The following is a 25,107-nucleotide window of genomic DNA, read 5'->3' as shown; positions in this document are numbered from 1 at the left end:
GACAATGTAAGAGAATAGAGAAGCCAGAAATAAATCCATGCATCTACAGCCAACTCATTTTCAACAAAGGCACCAAGAATATACATTAGGAAAAGGGCAGGTTTTTCAATGAATGGTGCTGGTGAAACTGGATATCTATATGTAGAAAAATGAAACTAGGCCGGGCGCGGTGGCTCACGCCTGTAATCCTAGCACTCTGGGAGGCCGAGGCGGGAGGATTGTCTGAGCTCAGGAGTTCGAGACCAGCCTGAGCAAGAGTGAGACCTCGCCTCTACTAAAATTAGAAAGAAATTAATCGGACAACTGAAAATATACAGAAAAACTTAGCCAGGCATGGTGGCACATGCCTGTAGTCCCAGCTACTCGGAAGGCTGACGCAGAAGGATCACTTGAGCCCAGGAGTTTGAGGTTGTTGTGGGCTAGGCTGATGCAACGGCACTCACTCTAGCCCAGGCAAAAGAGTGAGACTCTGTCTCAAAAAAAAAAAAAAAATGAAACTAGACCCCTATCTCTCACCACAAACAAAAATAAGTTCAAAATGGATTCAAGACTACTTAAATGTAGGACCTGAAACTACGAACCTACTAGAAAAAAACACTGGGGAAATGCTTCATGTCATTGATCTGAGCCAAGATTTTAGGGTAAGACTTTAAAAATACAAGCAACAAAAGTAAAAATAGACAAAGGGGTTATAATCAAGCTAAAAAAAAAAAGGCTTCTATACAGCAAAGGAAAGAATCATAGAGTAAAGAGACAATCTATAGAGTGGGAGAAAATATTTACAAACTATCCATCTGAAAAGGGATTAATAACAAAAATATATAAGGAACTCAAACTCAATAGCAAAAATAACAAATAATCCAATTAAAATGGGCAAATGATCTGAGTAGTTATTTCTCAAAAGAATACACGCAAATAGCCAAAGGTATATAGGAAAGATGCTCAACATCACTAATCATTAGGGAAATGCAAATCAAAACCACAATGAGATATCATCTCACTCCAGTTAAAATGCCTACTATTAAAAAGGAAAAAAAATGAGAGATGCTAGTGAGGATGCAGACAAAGGGGGACTCATATACACTGTGGGAGGGAATGTAAATTAGTGCAGCCATTATGGAAAACAGTATGGAGGTTCCTCGAAAAACAAAAAATATAATCACCATATAATCTAGCAATCTCACAGCTGGAGATACAACCAAAAGAAAGGAAATCAGTATATTGAAGAGATAACTGCACTCCCATGTTCACTGCAGCAGTATTCACAATAGCCACGATATAATACCAACTTAAGTGTCCATCACTGGATGAATGGATAAAGAAAATGTGGCATATGTACACAATGGAATACTATTATATTTAGTCATAAAAAAGAATGAAATTTTATCATTTGTAACAACATGGATGAGCCTGGAGGACACTATGTTAAGTGAAATAAGCCAGGCACAGAAAGAAAAACATCACATGTTCTCATTCATGTGTGGGAACTAAAACAGTTGATCTCATGGAGGTACGTAGTAGAATGGTGGTTGCCTAAGGCTGTAAAGGGTACTGGGGGAGGAAAGGATGAAGAAATATTGATTAATGGGGACAAAATACACTTAAATAGAAGAAATAAGTGTTAATGTCCAATAGGACACAGTAGGGCAACTACAGTTGTCAATAATTTTTGTATATTTCAAAATAGCTAGAAAAGATTTACAATGTTCTCAAAACAAAGAAATGATAAATGTTTGAAGTGATAGATATCCTAATTACCTTGATTTGATCATTACACATTGTATGCATGTATCAAAACGTCATCTGTAGCCCATAAATCTGTATATTTTTTTAAAAAAAGATTTCTTCAGAAAAGTAGTACTAAGCTCATTTCTCTCTGATGGAATTTGGGAGATGAGAGGAAACTGATGCAAAGTGTCAAAGCTGAAGCAGGGAGACAAGACCATCCACCATAGGAGGACCAGTGTAGGATGTTAAAACCTAAGTGGACTGAGAGGGTATTGCTACAGAAGGACACAAAAGTACAGGGTATCACAGCCAAAGTGGCATGAGAAGGGCATCCCCTCAGGTCATGAGGAGTCAGAAGCAGACTGAAGAGAGAAAGGTATCACGTAAGTGAGTTTCCTAGTATAGGGTGTCAGAGCTTGAGTCAGATGAAGAGAGCTTACATCAAAGGGGTCAGGTTGTCATAAGGTGTTGAGGAAGAGTCAGGAGGGCATCCTCACAAAAGGAAGACCTGGTGTAGGATACTGGAGCCTGTTTAGGGTAAGAGGTCATCCATTCAGGTTGGAATTGTTGGTAATTCCCAGAGCAGAAGTAATCAAATAAGTTAAAATATTACAAATAATGTGAGCCAGGTTATCCACCGAGAAAGAAATGAGTTACAAACAAAGAAAGGGAAAAAATGAAAACAAACCTAGTGTGTGTTAGGTTGAATTGGAGGTATCAGCAAAAATTCATGATTTAGACAGATAGAAATGGCTGATTCCATTTCTGGGGAATAGAAAGTACAAGGTGAAGCTACAAAGTAAGGAAGTACACAAAGAATTATGAGACATGTCAAAAGAACACAGACACCATCAACACAGATGGGATTGCCATGAGCCAAATCTGAGACAATCTGAGCACTAAAATAAGTAATACCATACTATAAATTATTAAATAAAAGAATCCATTAGTCCACACTAATAAACATAAATAAATCAAAAGTTCAGTGAAGTACCTCTGCATAAAATAATTATTAATTACAAAGAGAAAAAAGAGTAAAATTACAGTGGAGAAATCTGGCGCAAAAAAAAAAAAAAAAAAACCTTAATCAAGTGGTTGAATTAAGCATCCCTAATATTGAGACAAATCCAAAATAATAAGCCACCTGATAGGATACGATGGGAAGAATATAGCATCACTATCGCTTTTTTGATAGTCTGGACAAAGATATATAACTTCCCATACAATGCAGTAAGTGACTCCTAAGTATTTACCAAAAAGAAATGAAAACATAAGTAACAAAAAATATTAGTATAAGAATATCTATTACAGCTTTATTAATAACAGCAAAAAAATTATAAAAATCCAATTTTCTCTCAAACTAACAATGACTATAACTGTAAAATATTCATACAATGGAATACTATTCAGCAATAAAAGAGAACAAAATACTTATATATACCAACACTGTAGTCCCCAAACCCCAGGCCATGGACCAGTACCAGTCGATGGCCTGTTAGGAACCCAGCCCCACAGAAGGAGGTACGTGGTGGTCAAGTGAGCAAAGCTTCATCTGTATTTACAGTGCTCCCCATTGCTTGCATCACCACCTGAGCTCTGCCTCCTGTCAGATCCGTGGTGGCATTAGATTCTCATAGGAGTGCAAACACTACTATAAAGTACACATGCAAGGGATCTAGGTTGCCCGCTCCTTCTGAGAATCTAATGCCTGATGATCTGAGGTGGAGCTGAGGCGGTGATGCTAGTGCTGGGAAGTGACTGCAAATACAGATTATCATTAGCAGAGAAGTTTGACTGCACAATAAAGGTAATGCACTTGAATCATCCCAAAATCATCCCCCATCCCCAACCCCTGGGTCCATGGAAAAATTGTCTTCCATGAAACGGGTCCCTGATGCCAAAAAGGTTAGAGACCACTGCACCAGAACATAGGTGAATCTCAAAATCAAAATGAAGCCAAAAGTATACAATATTCTGCAAAATTCCATTCATTCATTCATTCATTCATTCATTTGACAGCTTAGATGGAAGAAACATTCTATTTATATAAAGTTTAAGAGTGGTAAAACTAATTTATGGGGACAGGGGAAAAAAAAGCTTGCCTGTCACTTGAATAACAGACTTTTTGTTGATCCCTTAATAAAGCATTGTTTCCATTAATTATAATCGAAAAATAAATATCAAACTCAAACTGTGCTATTATTCTAGGAAATTGAATACATACAAAAGAATAAAATGCATTCAGTGAAGAATAAAAAGTATAAAGGAATTTATATTCTAGAAAAGAAAATGGCCTAATCAGGAAATTAAATAATAACAGAAAACAATAAAACAAGAGCTTTGACAAACCAGTATATGATTAAAGTTAGTATCAACAGATAACAGTACATAAGAACTATAACATGCAGTATACAATTAAATTGGAAATACTGCTAGAGACATTGTGCATTTCATACGAAGTTGTAGAGAGGACCTGGCCTGAGGAAGGACACTGAAAGAGGAATGATGTTAGCCTTCGAGTACATAGACAAAAGTGGATGGAATGGATAGTTCTACTAAGTAAAATAAGAAAATAAAGAACAATTCATTTTTTTTGTTCTTTCTTAGCAGATACATGGAATAATAAATGTGGAATGTCAGAAAAAGTCATCTGACCAGAATACTCAGAATGTATTATAGGAAAAGAAAGTATGGAGACAAAGAAATCAGTAAGCAAGACTGCCTTTACATTTATGTATAGAAAATCAGAGGCTGGGTCAGGATTTCAGCTACGAGAACATAATATGTGAACATCTTATAAGGCTAGGATTATCAAATTTTTGTGAACAAAAGCAATACAGAGTATTTGGAAAAGAGAAGTATCAAAATAACTGAGTTTTTCGACGTAGGTACTTATGAGACAACTATCATTTGCTAAGAGATAGGCACTGTGTAAGCACATTACCAGTATCATCTCATTTAATCTACCCTTTTACCAGTCTCTTAAAACATTATTCTCCCTTCTTTACAGACAAGAAAATGAAGCTTGGAGCAATTAATTTCCCAAAGATCTCAGAGCTAGCCAGGATTCACATCTAAACCTTCATATAATAATTTAAAAACTAATTTATTTTAGCAATCAGGAAAATAATGACACCAGTGATACAAATAGGAAATTAGGTGGGGTATCGGGACTGGGAGCAAGGTAGCAGAAGAGAAGGATAGCAAAGAGTTCAGACAACCTGAATTTGAAGTAATAGCAAGACTTAAAAAGAAAAAAAAATATGAATGCTTAGAAGGCAATGAGAGATAGGAAACTGTTCAGGGCTAGAAATATATTGGAAATTACTCACATAAATGTTAAAGATAATTCTCTAGAGGGAATTTCTCTAACACAGAGAATATAAAGTAGAACTACAAACCAAGATTAATTTCTAATATAATTAATTCAACAAAAACTAAAAAATATTATACTTGACATAATATGAGCCTTAATGCTATTAGAAATCCACCTACAGATCTAGTCTAGTAGTTGCTAAATTGTACTTCAAAAAGTACTTCACTATGGCAATACTATTTTCTACAAACACAAGCTAGCTTTGCATCTAGGAGACAGTATTATTTACATATTCAAAATGAAGATGCTACCCTGTTTTAATTATACATAGGCAAGAGCTTCTTAGGATGCACACAAACTTATCTAAATAAACAATACTTGCAAAGAAAGACCTACTGAGGAAGAAACAAAAATTACATGAAATTATCCAGCAATAATAAAGAAAACTATTAAAAATTTAAATTTGCTTATAAAAGTAGCAAGGGTAATAATACATTTATTTTGAGCTAAAATAAAAGCTGCTAAAAAGGAAGGCTGCTATTAAAGAAAAACTATTATTATCCTGATAGTCCACTGAAGTTGAACAAGAGGAGATCATGTAAACACTGTTAAATATAAAAAAAATTTACACATTAAATTGGTTGTAAATAAAATTATTTGTTAGTGACAGGCTATGATCAAGTCAATACAGAAAGACCCAGTGACAGATTTTGTGTAATTAATTGGAATGACAAGAAAACCTACTTATATAAGTTAGGATATGATTCTAACTGTTCAATCACTGACATATCCTTGTTGAACTTGCCATTCTTTATTTCTTCCAATTTCTGTCTCTGACATTTATTTTTATCTTCTTTAGAGTTTTTATATTTCAAGTCACTTAAGAAATGTGAGCAGATTCTATCTCATGATAGATCCACATTGGGCAAACACATCCCAACAAAATTACCTGTTTTTCTTCTATTAAATTCCCTACAGACAAACTTCTCTATCTCCTAGGAGTCAGTGAAAAATACAGAAAGGAGAATAACCCAAATAAAAATATTTAAGTCTGTTAAGAATATCTTTCAGCATTTCTTATTTGTCCTTTTCTTCTCTTCCCCATTCCTATATCTTTATATTGTCATTTAGCTGCCCAATGAGTTCCACTAGAATCATCCTTTCTCTGGAAGTAACCTAAGTTGCTTCTTTTCCCCCATCAATATTTAATCATCTCTTATTAAATTTAATAAACTAATTTAATTAAAATAACCTGCTGACATTTCGAATAATATCCAGGGTAAAGTCAATATAGGTAAATCTTACTTAATCTTCTTAGAAATCAATTAAGTCAGTAAGAGAGAAAGGCAGAAAAAATTATTTCAAATTACCTTAAAAACCAGGACCTAGAAAAGAAATAATAGAGAGATAATTACAGTCATGTGCTGCATAACAACATTTCAGTCAACGATGAGTCCCATATACAATAATGGTCCTATAAAATTATGATGGAGCTGAAAAACCTATCACTTAGTGATGTTGTAGCCATAATAAAGTCACAGTGCAATGCATTACTCATATGTTTGTGGTGATGCCGGTGTAAACAAACCTACTGCACTGGCCGTCACATAAAAGTATATGCACATAAAATTATGTACATTACATAATACTTGATAATGATAATGACTATGTAACTGATGTATGTATATATACATATACATATATGCTTTTTATCATTATTTTAGAGTATAATCCTTCTACTTATTAAAAAAAAAAGTTAACTATAAAACAGCCTCGGCAGATCCTTAAGGAAGTATTCCAGACGAAGGCATTGTTATCACAGGAGATTGCAGCTCCATGTATGTTATTGGCCCTGAAGACCTTCCAGTGAGAGAAGATGTGGAGGTGGAAGACAGTGATACTGATGATCCTGACCCTGTGTAGGCCTAGGCTAACGTGTCTGTGCCTTAGTTTTTAACAAAAAAGTTTAAAAAGTAAAAAATAAATAAACAAAAAATATTTTTAAATAGAAAAAAGTTTATAAAATGACATAAAGAAGATATTTTTGTACAGTTGTCCAATGTATTTGTTCTTTAAGTCTTACTACAAAAGAATCAAAGTTAAAAAATTACAAAGTTTTTAAAGTTAAAAAGTTATAGTAAGCTGCATGGGAGCCTCAGCGGGCACAGCAGCTGAAGCAGGAGTTCAGCGACATGGCCCTGAATCGGCCGGTGGGGAGAGGGTGTAGGAAGGTAGTGGCTGGCACGGCCTTGAGCCTAAGAGCAAGCCCCTGCCTTTTGCAGGGCTCACCCTCATTGCTGAGATATTTCAGCCCCTGCAGCTGACAGGAGCCAAGAGCGCCTGCAGTCTGTGGGGTTGTGGGTGCCAGCAACCAGCACTAGGTCCCTGCCTGACGGGTGCAGGTGCAGGCGGGGCCCCCTTGGGCCACCTCCTTGCTTTGCAGCTGCCGCTGGAAAATGTCTCAGGAGAGGCCCACGTTCTACTGGCAGGAGCTGAACAAGACAATCTGGGAGGTGCCCAAGCATTACCACAATCTGTCCCCTCTGGGCTCCAGTGCCTACGGCTCCGTGTGTGCTGCTTTTAACACAAAAATTGGGTTATGTGTGGCACAGAAGAAGCTATCCAGATCATTTCATCCATCACTGAAGCCAAAAGAACCTACAGAGAAATGTGGTTTCTTAAACATAGGAAACATGAAAATGTGATTGGTCTATTGGATGTTTTTATACCTGCAAGGTCTCTGGCTGAATTCAATGTGTATCTGGTGACCCATCTCATGGGGGCAGATCCGAACAACATTGTGAGATGTCAGAAGCTTACAGATGATCACATGCAGTTCCTCATCGACCAAATTCTCTTAGGTATAAAGTACATACATTCAGCTGACATAATTCACAGGGAACTAAAAACTATTAATCCAGCTGTGAATGAAGACTGTGAGCTGAAGATCCTGGACTTTCGACTGGCCTGGCATACAGATGATGAAATGACAGACTACATAGCCACTAGGTGGTACAGGGCTCCTGAGATCATGCTGAACCAGATGCATTACAACCAGACAGTTGATATTTGGGTCAGTGGGATGCATAATGTCCGAGCTGTTGACTGGAAGAACACTGTTTCCTGGTATAGACCATATTGATCAGTTGAAGCTCATCGTAAGACTGGTTAGAACACCAGGTGCTGAGCTTTTGAAGAAAATCTCTTCAGAGTCTGCAAGAAACTATATTCAGTCTTTGACTCAGATGCTGAAGATGAACTTTGCAGATGTATTTATTGGTGCCAATCCTTTGGTGTTGACTTCCTGGAGAAGATGCTTGTATTGGACTCAGATAAGAGAATTACAGCAGCCCAAACCCTTGCACATGCCTACTTTGCTCAATACCACGATCCTGATGATGAGCCAGTGGCCGACCCTTACAAAAGCAGAGATCTCCTCAGAGATGAGTGGAAAAGCCTGACCTACAATGAAGTCATCAGCTTTGTGCTGCCACCCCCTGCCCAAGAAGAGACAGAGTCCTGAATACTTGGTTTCTATTCTGTTGATCCAAATTCACTGTGAGGGGGAGGGCTTCTCATAGGATCTCTCCAAACATCATTCAAGTGCCTCTTGTTACAAAGATTTCCTCCATGGTGGAAGGTGTGTGTATGTGCATACACACGTGTGTTAGTGTGTGTATGTGTATATCTGTCTTTGTGGGAAGGTGACAGAATAACATTAGTAGACTGTGATCACAGTGACTTTACAAGGAATTGCAGATGCTCCATGGGAGCCTCCACTTGTTCATTCTGAGAGTCAGCTCAGGCAGATAAGAACTTCCATCTTGTTAGGAAAATGTCAAATGCAAAGTAAAAAAATATTAAACATCCCCTATCATGGTCATGCTTGTCTCACTTTGGCTTCTCCTGTGGCCCCACCTTGACAGTGGGGGATAGACTTGACCACATCCCACAGTGGAGCAGAGAGAAGGCTCACATCTTCTGGTTGTTTGAGACCTGAAGCCAACCCTCAGCGATGCATACAGCCAAAACAGACCAACTGGCCTCTGTGCACTAGCCTATGTTAACTTGCTTAGAACGGTTCTCAGAATTTGACAGGTGTATTTGAAACTGTAAATATGTTTGGGCCTTAAAAGGAGAGAAGTGTAGATAGTTAAAAGACTGCAGCTGCTGAAGTTCTGAGCCAGGCAAGTAGACAGGGCTGTCAGATGGCTGCTGTGGTCCTGAAGCAGCAAGGCAGCCTGCATGCATGTGTGCGCATGCGTATATGTGCATCTCTCTTTCTCCTCATCCCCAGGTGTTGCTGCCATTTCTCTACTTACCCCTTCACTTTCAGTGCAGAAGTTTCATGAGTACTCACCCCAGTAGTCAGAAGCGGGTTCTTACTGTCAGTGTACTTCCCATGAGCTCTTTATTTCTAGCAGAGTGAGAATGTGTTCCACATGTCTTGCTATTTGAGAACACACAGCTGCTTGTCCTGTGTTCTTTGGGAGGCCCTGGTGCCAGGCAAGTTTGCCAGTGAAGACTTGCTGAATAGTTCAGATCCTGTGTCAGCTCAGCTGATGTTATGGGCAAGTGACAGCATCCTCTTTTCAGCCCCCAGTGCTATATTGTGTTGAACACAATTTATATTCCAGGTGCTTTTGATGTGAAAATCATGAAAAAATGGAACAGATGGATGTATAGCATTTTCATTCTTGCCACTTTTCAACAAGCTATTTTTGGGGAGGGAGCTATCACGGGAAAAGTCAGGGCTTTCCCAAGAATATCTCAAACTTTGGAAAACAAGTTATTGTCTTTTCTCCTAATAACCAATGTTGAAAATAAAAGTGAAATATAAACATCATGAGGCCGGAAACTCCTTTTGCTATCTTTCTCTAAACATGGTTATTTAAAAAAAAAAAAAAAGTAGTAACGAATTGTCTTTTCCACTCCTCTATGGAAAAGGGACTTCCTGGCAGCTTAACATTGACTTTTTTTTTTTTTTGAGACAGAGTCTCACTCTTTTGCCCTGGCTAGAGTGCCGTGGTGTCACCCTAGCTCACAGCAACCTCAAACTCCTGGGCTCAAGAGATTCTTCTGCCTCAGCCTCTCGAGTAGCTGGGACTACAGGCATGTGCCACCATGCCCGGCTAATTTTTTCTATATGTTTTTAGTTGTCCGATTAATTTCTTTCTAATTTCAGTAGAGACGGGGTCTCGCTCTTTCTCAGGCTGGTCTCGAACTCCTGAGCTGAAATAATCCGCCTGCCTCGGCCTCCCAGAGTGCTAGGATTACAGGCGTGAGCCACCGCGCCTGGCCAACATTGACTTTTTGGTCTCGATTTGGGGAGAAATAAATTTTGTTTCAGAATTTTATATAGTGCAGGAATTCTTTGAGAATGTGATTCCTTTTGATGAGGAGAAAGGGCAAATTATTTTAATGTTTTATATTTTCAACTTTTTAAAGATGGAATATCCTCAGGTGTAGAGAAGAGTTGTTTTCATAATTTTCTGAATTTTAAGCATTTGTGCTACATGAGGGCCCATATATTGAAGTCTTTTGTGTAAGAAGAAAGTGTAAAGCTACTTCCAGTGTTGGCCAAATACAAAATCTTGTATTTGGGCCAGGGTGTTTCCATTTCTCTCTCAGTGCAGTGATGCATGCACTCTAGAAGGCCAGGGTAGGACCCTTGAATCAACTGGAGTGAAAGGAAGGAAGCAGGCTGACGGTGATTACACCTGGGATTCTCCCTTCTTTAAAGGAAAGTGAATGTAAAGGCCTCATCTCCTTTATATGCACTTCAAATCCTCACCATCCACAGCAAGATGAATTTTATCAGCCATGTTTGGTTGTAAATGCTAATGTGATTTCCTATAGAAATACTGCTCTGAATATTTTTTAATAAAGGTCTTTGAATATGTGACCACATATGTGTTAGGAGGCTGCATGCTCCAGGAGCCTGGACTCTAAGCTGTAGCTCTGGGAAGAGCTTTTGGTTTCTGGGCATAATGCTCCCATCTCCTGATTTCTCCAAACAGAACAAAAGAGAGAATGAGGGAAACTGCTATTTTATTTGCATTCATGAACTTGGTTGTAATCAGTTATGTCATATAGGATGTCAGACAATACCACTGGTTAAAATAAAGCCATTTTTTCAAATTCAGAAAAAAGAAAGTTATAGTAAGCTAAGGTAAATTTATTACTGAAGAAAAAAATTTTAAATAAATTTAGTATAAACTAAGTGTAGCAGTGTTCATAAAGTCTACAGTAGTGTACAGTAATGTCCTAGACCTTCACATTCACTCACAATTCACTCACTAATTCAACCTGAGCAACTTCCAGTCCTGCAAGTGTCCTATATAGGTGTGTCATTTTTACCATTTATATCATATTTTTACTGTACCTTTTCTATGTTTAGATATATAAATATCATTGTGTTACAGCTGCTTACAGTATTCAGTACAGTAACATACTGTATAGGTTTGTAGCCTAGGAGCAATAGGCTATACCATATACCCTAGGTGTATAGCAGGCTATACCACTTATGTTTATGTAAAGTACACTCCATGATGTTCTCAAAACAACAAAATTGCCCAATGATACATTTCTCAGAATATATCCCCATCATTTAGCAATACATGACTATATTCTATAAAGATAATATTTAAGTAGTGGGATTATTTATAAGCTTGCATTTTCTTTATTCTTAATTTGCTGTTAATAACTGAATTTTCTACAACTTAGATCTCTGATTGTTTACTCCCTCACTGCATTATTCTCCTATTATCACCTAGATACCAGGCTCAAATCTTTCCTCTACCAAAAGCTGACTCTTTTTAGAGCAAAAAAAAGACAACAAAAACATTCTATTTTTGATTTAGTTGCTCAGCACAAAATAAATCTAACAAAATGAGCTTTAGATAATGGGGTGATATATATAAATGTGGGTAGAGGAGATATTCTATAATAAAACTACATACTAATAGCAAAATAACCTACATAATGAGAAGCATATCACTACCACTGAAAATAGCAAAAGAGAGAACAAAGGATTTGCTCCTCACTGAAAAAATATTACCAAAAAATGCAAAATAACTCAACATGACACAATTTATATGTGTCAAATTGTCATTACTTTAAGTCTAACAATATCAAATCTTAGTGAAACCTTATACATTGCTGAGGAGAATGTAAACTGATAGGACCACTTTAGAGAACAATTAAAAAAAATAATGAAACTTCAAAAAATTTAAATACTGTATGTTAGTATTCTATACCTAGATATATACTTTAGGGAAAATTTCACATATACATGATTCTTTTAAGCACAGTTCACAATACTGAAAAGTCCGAAACAACCAACAATAGAAGAGTTAATAATAAGTTATGATATATTCGTGCAATGAAATACTCTTCGGCAGTTAAAATGAAGTAAAGAACTAGATCAATATCAATGTATCTCAGAAGCAACGCTGAGAGAAAAAAAGCATGTTCCAGTAAGATACTATTCAAACACTTGTTTAAAATATGCAAAACGAATAGCACCTCTTGTATACTCCTGGATAGAGTTGGAATGCATTCTACTAAGTGAAGTATCCCAAGAATGGAAAAACAAGCACCACAAGTACTCACCATCAAATTGGTATTAACTGATCAACACATAAGTGTACATATAAGAATAACATCTATTGGATGCCGGGCAGGAGGGAGGGGGAGGGGGGACAGGTATTTGCATATACAAAGAGTGCAATGCGCACCATTCAAGGGATGGACACACTTGAAACTCAGACTTGGGGGGAGGTGAGAGGCAAGGGCAACATACATAACCTAAACATCTGTACCCCCATAATATGCTGAAATAAAAAAAAAATATGCAAAATGAGACTACATTTATCCTAGATATGAAGAAAAGTATAAAAATGTGAAAACAAATATGGGAATGTAAAATACCAAATTCAGAATAGGGGTTACCTCTGGGGAGAGAATAATGAAGGGTAAGTGATTCAAAGAGATTTCCATTTTATCTATAATGTTTTATTTCTTAAGTTCAGTGGTAATTAGGCATTCTATATAAATCTAGGTATTCCCCAGATTTATAGCACTTTTAAGACAAATTTACTACATTGCAATCTATCTTCTAGTCCCCCAAATAGGAATATTTAATGTAAAAGATCTACAGTAGATTATAATAATTCCAACACTGAAATACAGGCATTCCTAATGAAGCAAATCTCTAGTAATCAAAAACTGAAATCTAAATGATATACTGCACTGTTTTAATATTTTGTGGGATTACAAAATTCTTCACTTATGTTATCAGTTGCTGTTTTTCCATGAGATTCTCATCTCCAGTAGACATGAATCCAGTTCAGTTACAAGTACTTCTAATTGAATTATCTAACATTCAGCTCACACGTTAACCTCTTAGCTACAAAGATAACCTGAAAAAATTTGGGGTATGCTTTAATAAAAGGCAAATATATTATACTACATCTGTCCTCATTACCTAGCTATAAGTGTCAAGCAAAAAAAGACATTAAAAATTATTATATACATACAGAAAACTCACAATAACTAGAACTTTAGCATTCAATACATTGTTTCTTACTGTTTTTATTTAAAAGCAAAATATTCTCAAAATATTACGTTATCTGCTTTCTAACATTTTACCTTAATAACCCTAACTCAAATATATCACTATTAGCACTTCTGTAAAATCTTTGTCCTTCAGTGAATATTTTGATCAGAATGAGAATAAATATGACAATAAAACTAAACCAATTACTTAAATGAATGCAAATGTCTCAGAACAAAGTTTATTATGGCTTCAAATAAAACATGTCAAAATTTGGAAGAATTTCATCATGAATATAGAGGAAAGGATTAAAGAGAATACTTTTAAGCATTTACATATACATTTTAAGCTAGATTCAATTTTCCCTTCTACTAGATAAAATATAAATTTCGGTCCTTGCTGAAAAACAGATTCTGGTGCTCTGTAATTATCTAACATAATAGAGGGCACAGAGAGGCACCTAATGAAAAACAAGGGTATTAATTGAAAGCTAACATACTAAATGGTGAAAATCCCAGCCCTTTCTACCACATGGCTAAAAGACTACTGTAAGACAAGTTTATACTATCCAGACAAGAGATTAAAAGTTTTCCTCAAAAGGAATTAAAAAGATCAAAGGAAAATACCCTAAGATAGTGACATTTATGGGTGCCTCTGGATATATACCTAATAACCCTACAATGAAGTCCACGAGGTTATAAGGTCTGTCCCATCACATAAAAAAGCCAAGGCATTTTTATTGTTTCCCTATTAAATATAAATCTACATACAAGAATCACAAGACGTGAACAAAGCTTGCATCATGAACAACACAGTTACACAAACAAACAAAAAGGATCTTGGAGAAAACACTGGTAATGCAAGAAACACAGAATCTTTAAAAACAAACTAATTTTATTTTTATTAGAGGAAGACTGAGATATTGTATATTTGAAATAAGAACAGAACATTATTAAAAATGGGCATTCAAAGAACAAAAATTCTTGGAATTTAAAAAATGTAAATGAAATATAAAATACATTAGAAGGTTTGAAAACAAAGTCAAGGAAAACAAACTACCAGGAACTAGAACAAAGGAACAAAAAGGACAGACAATAAGAGAGAATAGGAGAAATTTATAAGAAAATTGAAGGGTGAATTGAGAAACTCTAACATTCGAACGGAAGTTCCAGAAAAAGAAGAGACGACCTGATCAAGAAAATACCATAAGAATATTTTCTAGAAATGAAAGACAAGCTCCTAGATTAAAATGAACTAACAAGCGCAGCCTTGATCAGCAGCTTGATTCCAGTAAGTCTCATTAGAAAACAGGCACTTACTCTAGGCATCAATATGAGTGACCTAGATCTTCCAATTGGCAGGTGTGGTTTGTTTCCACAGCTTGTGGCCCCATAGAGCGGTGTATCCCTAATCTGCTATTCTTACCCAATTAAAGTGACTGGCAACAGCCCAACAATCAGGAAAATTATACTTAATCCTTAGTTAGGAGCATTGTCTAAGGCAGAAGTTGGCAAACATTTTTCTGAAAAGAGCAGATAGTAAATATTTTAGGCTTTCCAAGCCCCAGATAGTCTCTGGTGCATATTCTCCCCCAACTCCCAGCCCCTGCAGCACTCCAATGCTTTAAAAATGTAAAAATCATTCCAGGCTCCAGAGAGGACAAAAACAGGCTGCAGCTAGATTTGGCACAAAGGCTTAAAGTCTACCAACCCCTGGTTTCAGGGGATGGTTTTCAATTCAGCCCCATTGTGCTGGATCAGCCCTTACCACAGTCTTCCAGCATTTTCCTTCAAGCTGCAGGGTGACTGCCACCCAGTGGAGACCATCAGCTTTTCACTTAGCCAGACCAGGAGTAAACCAGCTCCGAACATTTAAAGTAAACTCTGTACATCAAATCAGTCCAAGAGCTTTACCCACAAGGTCAATTTAACATTGTTTTCCACAGCAAACTTTATTCAAGTCTATTGGATGAATTCAGGTACTTTTTCCAATACCAAAACATGGACCAAGGTGTCCAACAGGCACATGTCAGGGGCTATAGTAAGCCACAAGCCACAACCACAAAATGACTGTGATATTCCCAGGCTGGAAACATGGGGAGCAGAGGGTAGCATGAAAGGAAAGGGATGGTGGGGACACCAGAAGCAGTGTGTAGGCCTTTTCTCTTCTTTGGCTGTTCACTCCAGGGTTAGTAAACAAGCCCCAGAGTTGTTTCCTCCCTCATGTAGCTTCTGATACTTGGAAAGCACCCCAGCTCAGGGGGGCTACATACCACTGTAGCTCTTCCTCTCAGTCTTCAGAACTTTGGGCATCCCCTGTGCCCAGCTTTCCTTCCTCACATGGGACCAAGAAGGACGGTGACTTGGGCACCTGTGTCCAACAAAGCCATAAAAGTTTGAGTCCCTCTTCTTCCAGGTTCACCCAGGGCACTTAGTTTTTTCCTTGAAGCAGCAGAGGTCATGATGCATGGGGGTGGTGGGATGAGAGGATATTTTCTTTCAGTTTTGAGCAGCCAGACACATGGTCCAAACCAACTTCCAAGGTTGTTGATTCCTCACTGCTGACAAAATTTGGTTTTGGGGATCCTTTGAGCAGCCATAGCAATACTGCCTTCTGACTACAGCCACAGGACTTGCTACCATATTGCCAGGATAACGTTCCCTTTTTCTATCACATGAATGAAGAGTAAACAACAACAAAGTAACATTTGGGTGCCTTGTTTGAATCCTCAGGACTCACTGCTTAACCTCTAAACAGGTGGCAGCAGGTGGCGGGGGCAGCCCGGGGAGTGAGGGAATTCCCTCCCTACTCACTCCTTATGCTTAATACTTGGGCAAAAACATTAACTATCAAGCCCTGGGTAATAATCTCACATCTCCTAACTCAGCTAATGGGAATCCTTGTAGTTCTTACATAAAGCTATATATCTCTATCAGGATCCTATTTGCTCACCAAACTTACATAAAAGCTGCTAGAACTAATAAGTACATTTAGCAAGGTTGCAAAATACAAAGTCAATACACAAAAATCAATTGTATTTCTATATACTAGCAAAGAACAAACGGAAAATAAAATTAAATGAAAATTTAAAAAATGCTAATTACAAGCCTGATCAAGAGCAAGACACTGTCTCTACAAAAAATAGAAAATTTAGCCAGGCATGGTGGTGCTTGCCTGTAGTCCCAGCTACTTGGGAGGCTGAGGCAGGAGTTTGAGGTGCAGTGCAGCCCAGGTAACAGAGTGAGCCCTTGTCTCAAAAACAAAAACAAACAAAACAACAACAATAAATTACAACAAAATCTAAAATATTGAAATGCTTAAGAATAAATCTTATAATAGATGTGAAAGACACTATTACAAGAATGAAAAGATAAGTCATAGACTGTGTGTAAATGTTTACAAAGCATGTATCTTATTTGCATTCTGAATATAGAAGGAATTCTCAAATCTAAATAAGAAAATATTTTTAAAGAAAATAAAAGGTTTGAACAGACAGCTCACCAAAGAAGATACGTGTATATATAGTCAAAAAAAAACCCTAAAAATATGCTCAATATTATTAGTCAATAGGGAAATGCAAATTGAAACTACAATGAGATGTAACTAGACATCCTTAGAATGGCTAAAATTAAAAAGACCAACCACAACAAATGTGGGCGAGGATATGAAAAAACTGGAAGCTTCTTCATACACTGCTAATAAGAACCACCACTTTGGACAACAATTTAGCAGTTTCTTAAAAAGTTAAACATACACCAAATGATTTAGCCATTCCACTCATAGGTATTTACCCAAATGAATAAAAAAGTAAATGTCCATACGAAGATTTATACATGTGCATTTACAGCAGTTTTATTTGTAAAAGCCAAAATCTTCAACAATCAAATGTCTATGAGCAGTTGAATGTATTCATACAATGGACTATGAATGAGCAATAAAAAGGAATAAACTTTTTATTGCAAAACCTCAAAATAATTATGCTGAGTGAAAGAAGCCAGAAAGAAATGACTATATACTATATGATTCTATTTATATAAAGCTCTAAAAATGTAAACTAATCATCGTTTAACAAAACAAGTTCAGTAACAGATGGAGGATAGCTGGGGGAGGCAAGAGGGAAAGATTACAAAGAAGCACAAAAAAACTTTGGCTGTGATGGATAAGTTCACCATGTTGATTAGTGTGACTTTTCACAGTGAATACATATATCAAAATATATAAAAATATACATTTTAAAACATGTAGTTTATTGTATGACTACCCTTCCCCCTCCCAAAAAGTCATAAACAAAAACATACAACCCCAGATTTTAGCCAGATGGCTTTACTGGTAAAGTCTATCAACTACGTAACTTCTCAACTTATTTTATGAGGCCAGCATAATCTTGACACCAAAATGATCAAGGACATTACAGGAAAACAAAATTACAGACACAGACCAGTGTCTGTAAACAAACAAAACAACAACAGCAACAAATTACAACAAAATCTAAAATATTGAAATGTTTAGGAATAAATCTTATAATAGATGTGAAAGACACTGTTACGAGAATGAAAATATAAGTCATAGACTGTGTGTAAATGTTTACAAAGCATTTACAGTATAGATGCAAAAATCCTTGTATTTTTTTATTTTTTTTATTTTTTGAGACAGAGTCTCACTCTGTTGCCCAGGCTAGAGTGCCATGGCATCAGCCTAGCTCACAGCAACCTCAAACTCCTGGGCTCAAGCTATCCTACTGCCTCAGCCTCCCGAGTAGCTGAGACTACAGGCATGCGCCACCATGACCGGCTAATTTTTATATATATATATTTTTAGTTGTCCAGATCATTTCTTTCTATTTTTAGTAGAGACGGGGTCTTGCTCTTGGTCAGGCTGGTCTTGAACTCCTGACCTTGAGCTATCCACCTGCCTCGGCCTCCCAGAGTGCTAGGATTACAGGCGTGAGCCACCGCTCCCGGCCTGAAAAAATCCTTTTAAAAATAGAAAATGAACACAGCAATATATAAAAGGATACTATCCCACAGATGCAATACTGAATTAACATATTTAAGTCTCTACATAGATCAATGGTTAAAACAATATAATCTTCTCAATAGATTCATTTGTTAAAAAAATTCAATCCAAATTTATGATTAAAAAATAAACTCTCATTGAACTTTTAAGAATGAAAGCAACCAATAAATAACACCTAATGCTTAAAATGCTTATAATATTGAAGTACGGAAGGTTATCCCCGAAATAACTGGCCACAAAGCAAGGATATTCACTCTGACCACTTCTATTCAATATTGTGCTAGAAATCTTAGCCACTGCACGACGCAAGAAAAATAAATGAGTAATAAAGATTGAAAAGGAAGAAATAACACCAGTTCTTTTTAGTGAAGAAATAACACCAGTTTTACAGAAGCTCTTTCAGAAAACAAACAAAAAAAGTGAGCCCTTCCAACATAACCTTGACATATATCAGCACTAGACAAGATAGAAAAATTAGAAGACAATCTCTCTTATAATCATATATGCAAAAATCCCAAGCACAATATTAAGACATTAAATCCAGTTATTAAAAAATGTATAATACATCCCAGACAAGGTACTGGAATGAATGCAAGGTTAGTTTAATATTCTAAAAACCAATCAATGTAATTCACTACATTGATATTTCTCTTTCAAAGGAGGAAAAAACATATGACCATATCAACACTTACAAAAATACTTTAATAAAATCCAACAGCCATTCATGATAAAAACTACCAGCCAACTGGGAACAGAAGGGAACTTCTTTAATCTGATAAAGGACACCTATAAAAATTTGAAACTTAATCATAACATTTTAAAAACTTTCCCTTTCAAATTGGAAATGAGACAAAAATATCCACAATTATCACTTCAATTCAAATTTCAACTGGTGGTGCTAGACAGTACAATAAAGAAAATAATTAAAATGAAATAAAAGCCTGAAATGAAAGAATATAATTATTATTAATCTCATAAATCATGACTTTATATGTAGAAAAGCAAAGAATATATAGATTAACTGTTAGAATTAGTGCATTCAGCAACGTTGAAAAACATAAAGTCAATATAAAAAATCAACTGCAATAAGCAATTACATATGAAGATTTTAAAAATGATATCACTGGGCCGGACACAGTGGCTCATGCCTGTAATCCTAGCACTCTGGGAGGTCAAGGTGGGAGGATCACTTGAGGTCAGGAGTTCGAGACTAGCCCGAGCAAAAGCAAGACCCCGTCTCTACTAAAAAAAATAGAAAGAAATTATCTGGACAACTAAAAATACATAGAAAAAATTAGCCGGGCATGGTGGCACATGCCTGTAGTCCCAGCTACTCGGGAGGCTGAGGCAGTAGGATCGCTTGAGTCCAGGAGTTTGAGGTTGCTGTGAGCTAGGCTAACATCACAGCACTCACTCTAGCCAGGGCAACAGAGTGAGACTCTGTCTCAAAAAAAAGAAAAAAAAAAAAAATGATATCACTTACAAAGGAATCACAAAATATCACATAACCAGGAATACAGTGAATGAAAGATGGGCAAAACCTCCACACTGAAAATTATGTACTTTTATTCAGAAAAATTAAAGTACCTAAGTAAATGGAGGTGTACACTATATTTATGGATTGGAAGACTAAATATTGAATGATGTACCTTCATTCATTTACATCTTGAGGATGTTGAGCACAAATTTAATGATATACAGTAGGTTTTAAGATGGGATTTAAGTGACAATACTATGTTGTACATAACTAAGAACATTGGCTTCGAAGTCCACTAAACCTGAATTTGAAATACTTTTCTGGTACTTCCTACTCATTTGATCTGGGACAAGGTATTTAACCTCAAACAGGCTTGATTTCCAAACTGACAGTTATTGGTTGGGAGACCCAAATTAGTATAATTATAAAAAGCTCATTTACTGCTATGTTATTTTTATTGTGTAAGGCCTCAAAACTTTTAAGTGGAAGAGCTGAGTTTTGAACATCAGCAATCTGGCGCCAAAGTTTGTGCATATAACAAGGCTAGTACCTTGTTCAACTCTCACTGAACTTTTAAGATTAAAAAGAATCAATAAATAACACTTAATGCTTAAAATGCTTATAATACTATACACTGGTCCATTAACCAAATGGATGTAGTACTTTTAAAATGGAATAGTACTCAGCAATAAAATGGAATAAATTGCTACTGTTCCAAGCAATAACAAGGGATAAATCTCAGAACCATTATGTTGAGCAAAAGAAGCCTTACACAAAGAGTATAATTCCATTTACGTGGAAAGAATAAGAAAGGTAAAACAAATATAAGGTGACAAAAAATTAAGCAGTGTTCACTTCAGGGTGGGAGGACTGACTGGAAAGGAGCGAGAGAAACTTCGGAGAGATGGAAACATTCTATCTATACCGTGAAAGAGGATTAGGTTTCATGTATGCACTTAATTGGCAACATTGGTTAGCTAAGATTTGCAAATTGTAATATATATAAATTTTACTTGAAAGAATTAAACAATAATGAAGTGGAGGGTGAAAACTTGGAGAGCTAAAAATGAAACAAGAATGTCATAATGATAACTGTTGTATATGGGTTATGGGTACATAGTGGTTCAGCATACTGTAAACATCATTCGGTTTATTTTGTATATTCCTTTAAATTTCCAAACATAAAAAATAAAAATAAAAAAATAAGAGGAGTAGCAAGTATGTAGAGGAACTATGGGGGAGGGAAGGGAGGTGAGCTTCATAAGTGAGAAACAAGTAATAATTTGGTTTGAAGTTCTTCACAGAAAGTTCAGGGAACAGTTTGATTTAAGTATAAGGTCAAAAAAGAATAATGGGAGATAAACCTAAAATAGTAGATTGGGGATGAAATCACACACAAAAAAAGCCAGAAATGTTAGGCCACAGAAAACACATTAGGCAAAGGGGAATTATTCTACACATTCAAGTTTGGGGATGACAGTATAAATGCTAAACTTTAGAACTTTATTAATAAACTTTAGCAGTAAAGGTATGTAATGTAAAGTAATGTAATGTAAGCATTACAATGTCCCTATAACCAATAACAATGCTCTAACAAGGCAGTGATGGGGAGAAAGAGGAAACAAGGACACAGCATCTGAGTTAGTATTTGATACTAAGATTTTGAAAGAGCAAATATCAAGTTACATAGCTTTGAAAAGGTTTAAACACCGAGATTCTTCTCCTTAACACAATATAATACTGAGAAAACTAACCTACTGAAAACAGAGTATGTTGAAGTCTGATGCCAATTTCCTCAAGATTTATGACTGGAAGTGTTAATTTACAACTAGAAGTGTCAATCCAATTAATGCTAGAATTTCAGTTTTAGCTGATGTTTTAAAAATAACCTTGTGGTGGAACTACTATAAGAGCATAAGCAAGGATTCCAGATTTACCGCAAGTACTGCAAATAGCAATGAGTATATTTTCTATGCTTTGTTTTCTTTACAGAAATGCTGTTAAAGAAAAAGGATTTATACTGATTTTAAAGATATCTTATCCAATAAATTTCCTTACTCCAGCACCCTTCCCCCCAAAAGCAACAATGGCTTTGACCATGAAAATAATGCTTTATATTCAAAAGAATAAGCCTGAATCAAAAGAAGTCCTAACCGTCCTCACGTAAGGTCTAAGAAAGAAAAAAAATAAGAAACACATAACTAAATTACCAGTAAAAATTACCCTGCATATTCTTGAACTATATTAGTTTCTTATCCGGAAAATTTCTATTCAAGCTTAAATTCACAATTATAAAAGCTGCTTTTATTATTTGAAGGGCTTTGCAAATGACAAAGATTCTTTGCTTGACCAAACTTTAATCAGGCTCCTAAACCTTCTCCTAGGCCCATCTGTACACTTCCTTGAAAAATCCAGTTTTAACAAAGAACCCTGCTAAGTCAGTTTAGCTAAAACTTTGATACCTGATCACCCTATATATCTGACTGGGTTCCCCATTCTTCACCATTCCCCAGCAGATGTCTGATCACACTAGCCAGTCTTCAGCAAGAATCCTATTAGGTCAGTTTAGCCATAATCCCCTTAATAATTTTTCATCCACTGACTGCCACTATGCTCCTTGGCTATAAATTCCCACTTGCCTATGCTATATTTGGTGTTGAGGCCAATCTCTCTCTACCATTACAAAATCCCATTGCAGTGGTCCCTATACCTATCATGATGGTCCTAAATAAAGTCTTTCTTGCCATAATTTAATAAATACCACTGAATGATTTTTTTTCTTTAACATAAGGACAAACAAGTATTACTCACCTTAATGACAATAACAAAAATATAGGCTAAAGCTAAAGAATAAATAATTTTAAATCAGACATAAGCACTTGAGGATAAATAGCTACTTAATTTTCTGAAGAAAACAATAAAATCTGTTTTCTAAAATATTTATTTAAAGACATTGTGGGGAAGGGCCAAGATGGCACAATAGAAGCAGCCTACACACACCGCTCTCAGGGAGAAGATGAAAGTGGCTAGTGAATACATGCCTTCCGATTGATCATCTTAGAGAGAGCATTGGGCATCAACAGAGAGGCAAGAAGAGGCACCCAAAGTGAAGAAAAGGGAAGAAAGGCAACATATTCTGCAAGATCAGAAGTACACAGGGAAGTTGCCCACAGGTGGGGAAGGGACAGAGTAGAGAATCCTGAGGTTTCACACTCCCCCCAAGGTCACTGCCATATGAGCTGCAAAAATCAACTCACAGTGGATAACAGACTTAAACCTAAGGCATGAAACTATAAAAATTCTAGAAGAAAATGTTGGAGAAATTCTTACAGATACTGGCCTAGGCAAAGAATTTATGAAGACCCCAAAGGCAATCACAACAACGAAAATAAATAAATGCGACCTGATTAAATTAAAAAGCTTCTGCATGGTCAGGAAAAAATAAAGAGAGAGAATAAACAACCTACAGAATGAGAGAAAATATTTGCAAACCATACATTTGATAAGAGTTTAATATCCAAAATACATAAGGAATTCAAACAAATGAAGAACAAGAAAACAAATAACTGGATTTTAAAATGGGCTAAAAACCTGAATAGACATTTCTCAAAAGAAGATATGTAAATGGCCAATAGGCATATGAAAAAAATGCCTGAGATCACTAATCATCAGGGAAATGCAAATTACAAACACAATGAGATATCACCTCACACGTGTTAGAATGACTATTATCAAAAAGACAGAAGATAGTAGATAATAAGTATAGACAAGGATATGTAGAAAAAGGAAATCCTTTAGGACTGTTGGTAAAAATGCAAATTAGTATAGCCATTATGGAAAGCATTAAACAGGTTCCTGAAAAAATTAAAAACAGAACCACTTTAGGAGGTAATAATCCCACTTCTCGGTCGATATTTAACGTGTATGAAATCAGTATGTCGAGGAGATATCTGCGCTCTCACGTTCATTTCAGCACTATTTAAAAGAGCTAAGACATGGATCCAATCTAACTGTCCATCAATGAATGAATGGATAAAGAAAATATGGTATATATATACACGATGGAATACTATTCAGCCTTAAAAAAAAAAAAAAGAAAATCTTGTCTTTTGTAACAACATGGATGAACCTTGAGTACATTATGTTAAGTGAAATAAGACAAATACCACAAAATTTCACTTACATGTGTAATCTAAAAACATGAAAATGGTGGTTCCCATGGGCTGAGGGTGGAGGGTAGGATTGAAGAGATTTTGGTCACAGGACACAAAATTTCTGTTAGAAAGGAAGAATAAGGTCAAGAGATCTATCATATATCATAGTGAATACTGTTAACAACAACATGTTATTTTTAAGTGTTTTCATAACAAATACGTATATTGCATAATTCATGTTAATTAGTTCAATTTTGCCACTCCACAATATATACATATTAAAACATTATGTTGTATACCATAAATATATATAATTTTGTCAATTAAAAAATTAATTTTTTTTAAAAAGGGCAATGGTATGTCTGTGAGGATAAAGAGTATCTGTTCGCACAAAGGAAAAGTTGCTTGACAAAGAAAAACAATATCTACTACATTTTAATTCAATGTCACAATAATAGTGACAGTTTTCTCTTTCAGTCATATATAACCAATTCCATAGGACACCAACAGATTTATTTTGCATGGGGAAACAGATTTAGTTAGTTCCTGAGAAAGAGAACAGTTTTTTTTATCAGTTAAGGTTTATAACTATAAACAGAGGTGATTAAACACAGGCCATCACTCAGTATTAATAAGTTAAGAACCACAAATATAAAAATAAATTATTTACCATTTTATGTGTTAAATATGGTTTGAATTGGCCAGGCCCGGTGGCTCACGCCTGTAATCCTAGCACTCTGGGAGACCGAGGCGGGTGGATCACTCAAGGTCAGGAGTTCGAGACCAGCCTGAGCAAGAGCGAGACCCTGTCTCTACTAAAAAATAGAAAGAAATTATTTGGACAACTAAAAATCTATAT

General features: G+C 36.0%; 1 protein-coding gene and 1 pseudogene across 3 annotated transcripts in view; one reads left to right on the top strand and one right to left on the bottom strand.

The window, feature by feature from the left end:
* The window catches only part of GPHN (gephyrin), a 577,313-nt gene that overhangs the window by 492,048 nt on the left and 60,158 nt on the right, over positions 1-25,107 (bottom strand). The window lies entirely within an intron of this gene.
* LOC105819868 lies at positions 7,501-8,567 on the top strand (annotated as a pseudogene). The gene has a single exon (XR_001137983.1). The product of XR_001137983.1 is annotated as a mitogen-activated protein kinase 14 pseudogene (transcript).

This window comes from Propithecus coquereli, unplaced genomic scaffold (assembly GCF_000956105.1).
Source record: "Propithecus coquereli isolate 6110/MARCELLA unplaced genomic scaffold, Pcoq_1.0 Scaffold5, whole genome shotgun sequence".
Taxonomy (NCBI): Eukaryota; Metazoa; Chordata; class Mammalia; order Primates; family Indriidae; genus Propithecus; species Propithecus coquereli.
This window is presented reverse-complemented; position numbering and strand designations above follow the sequence as displayed.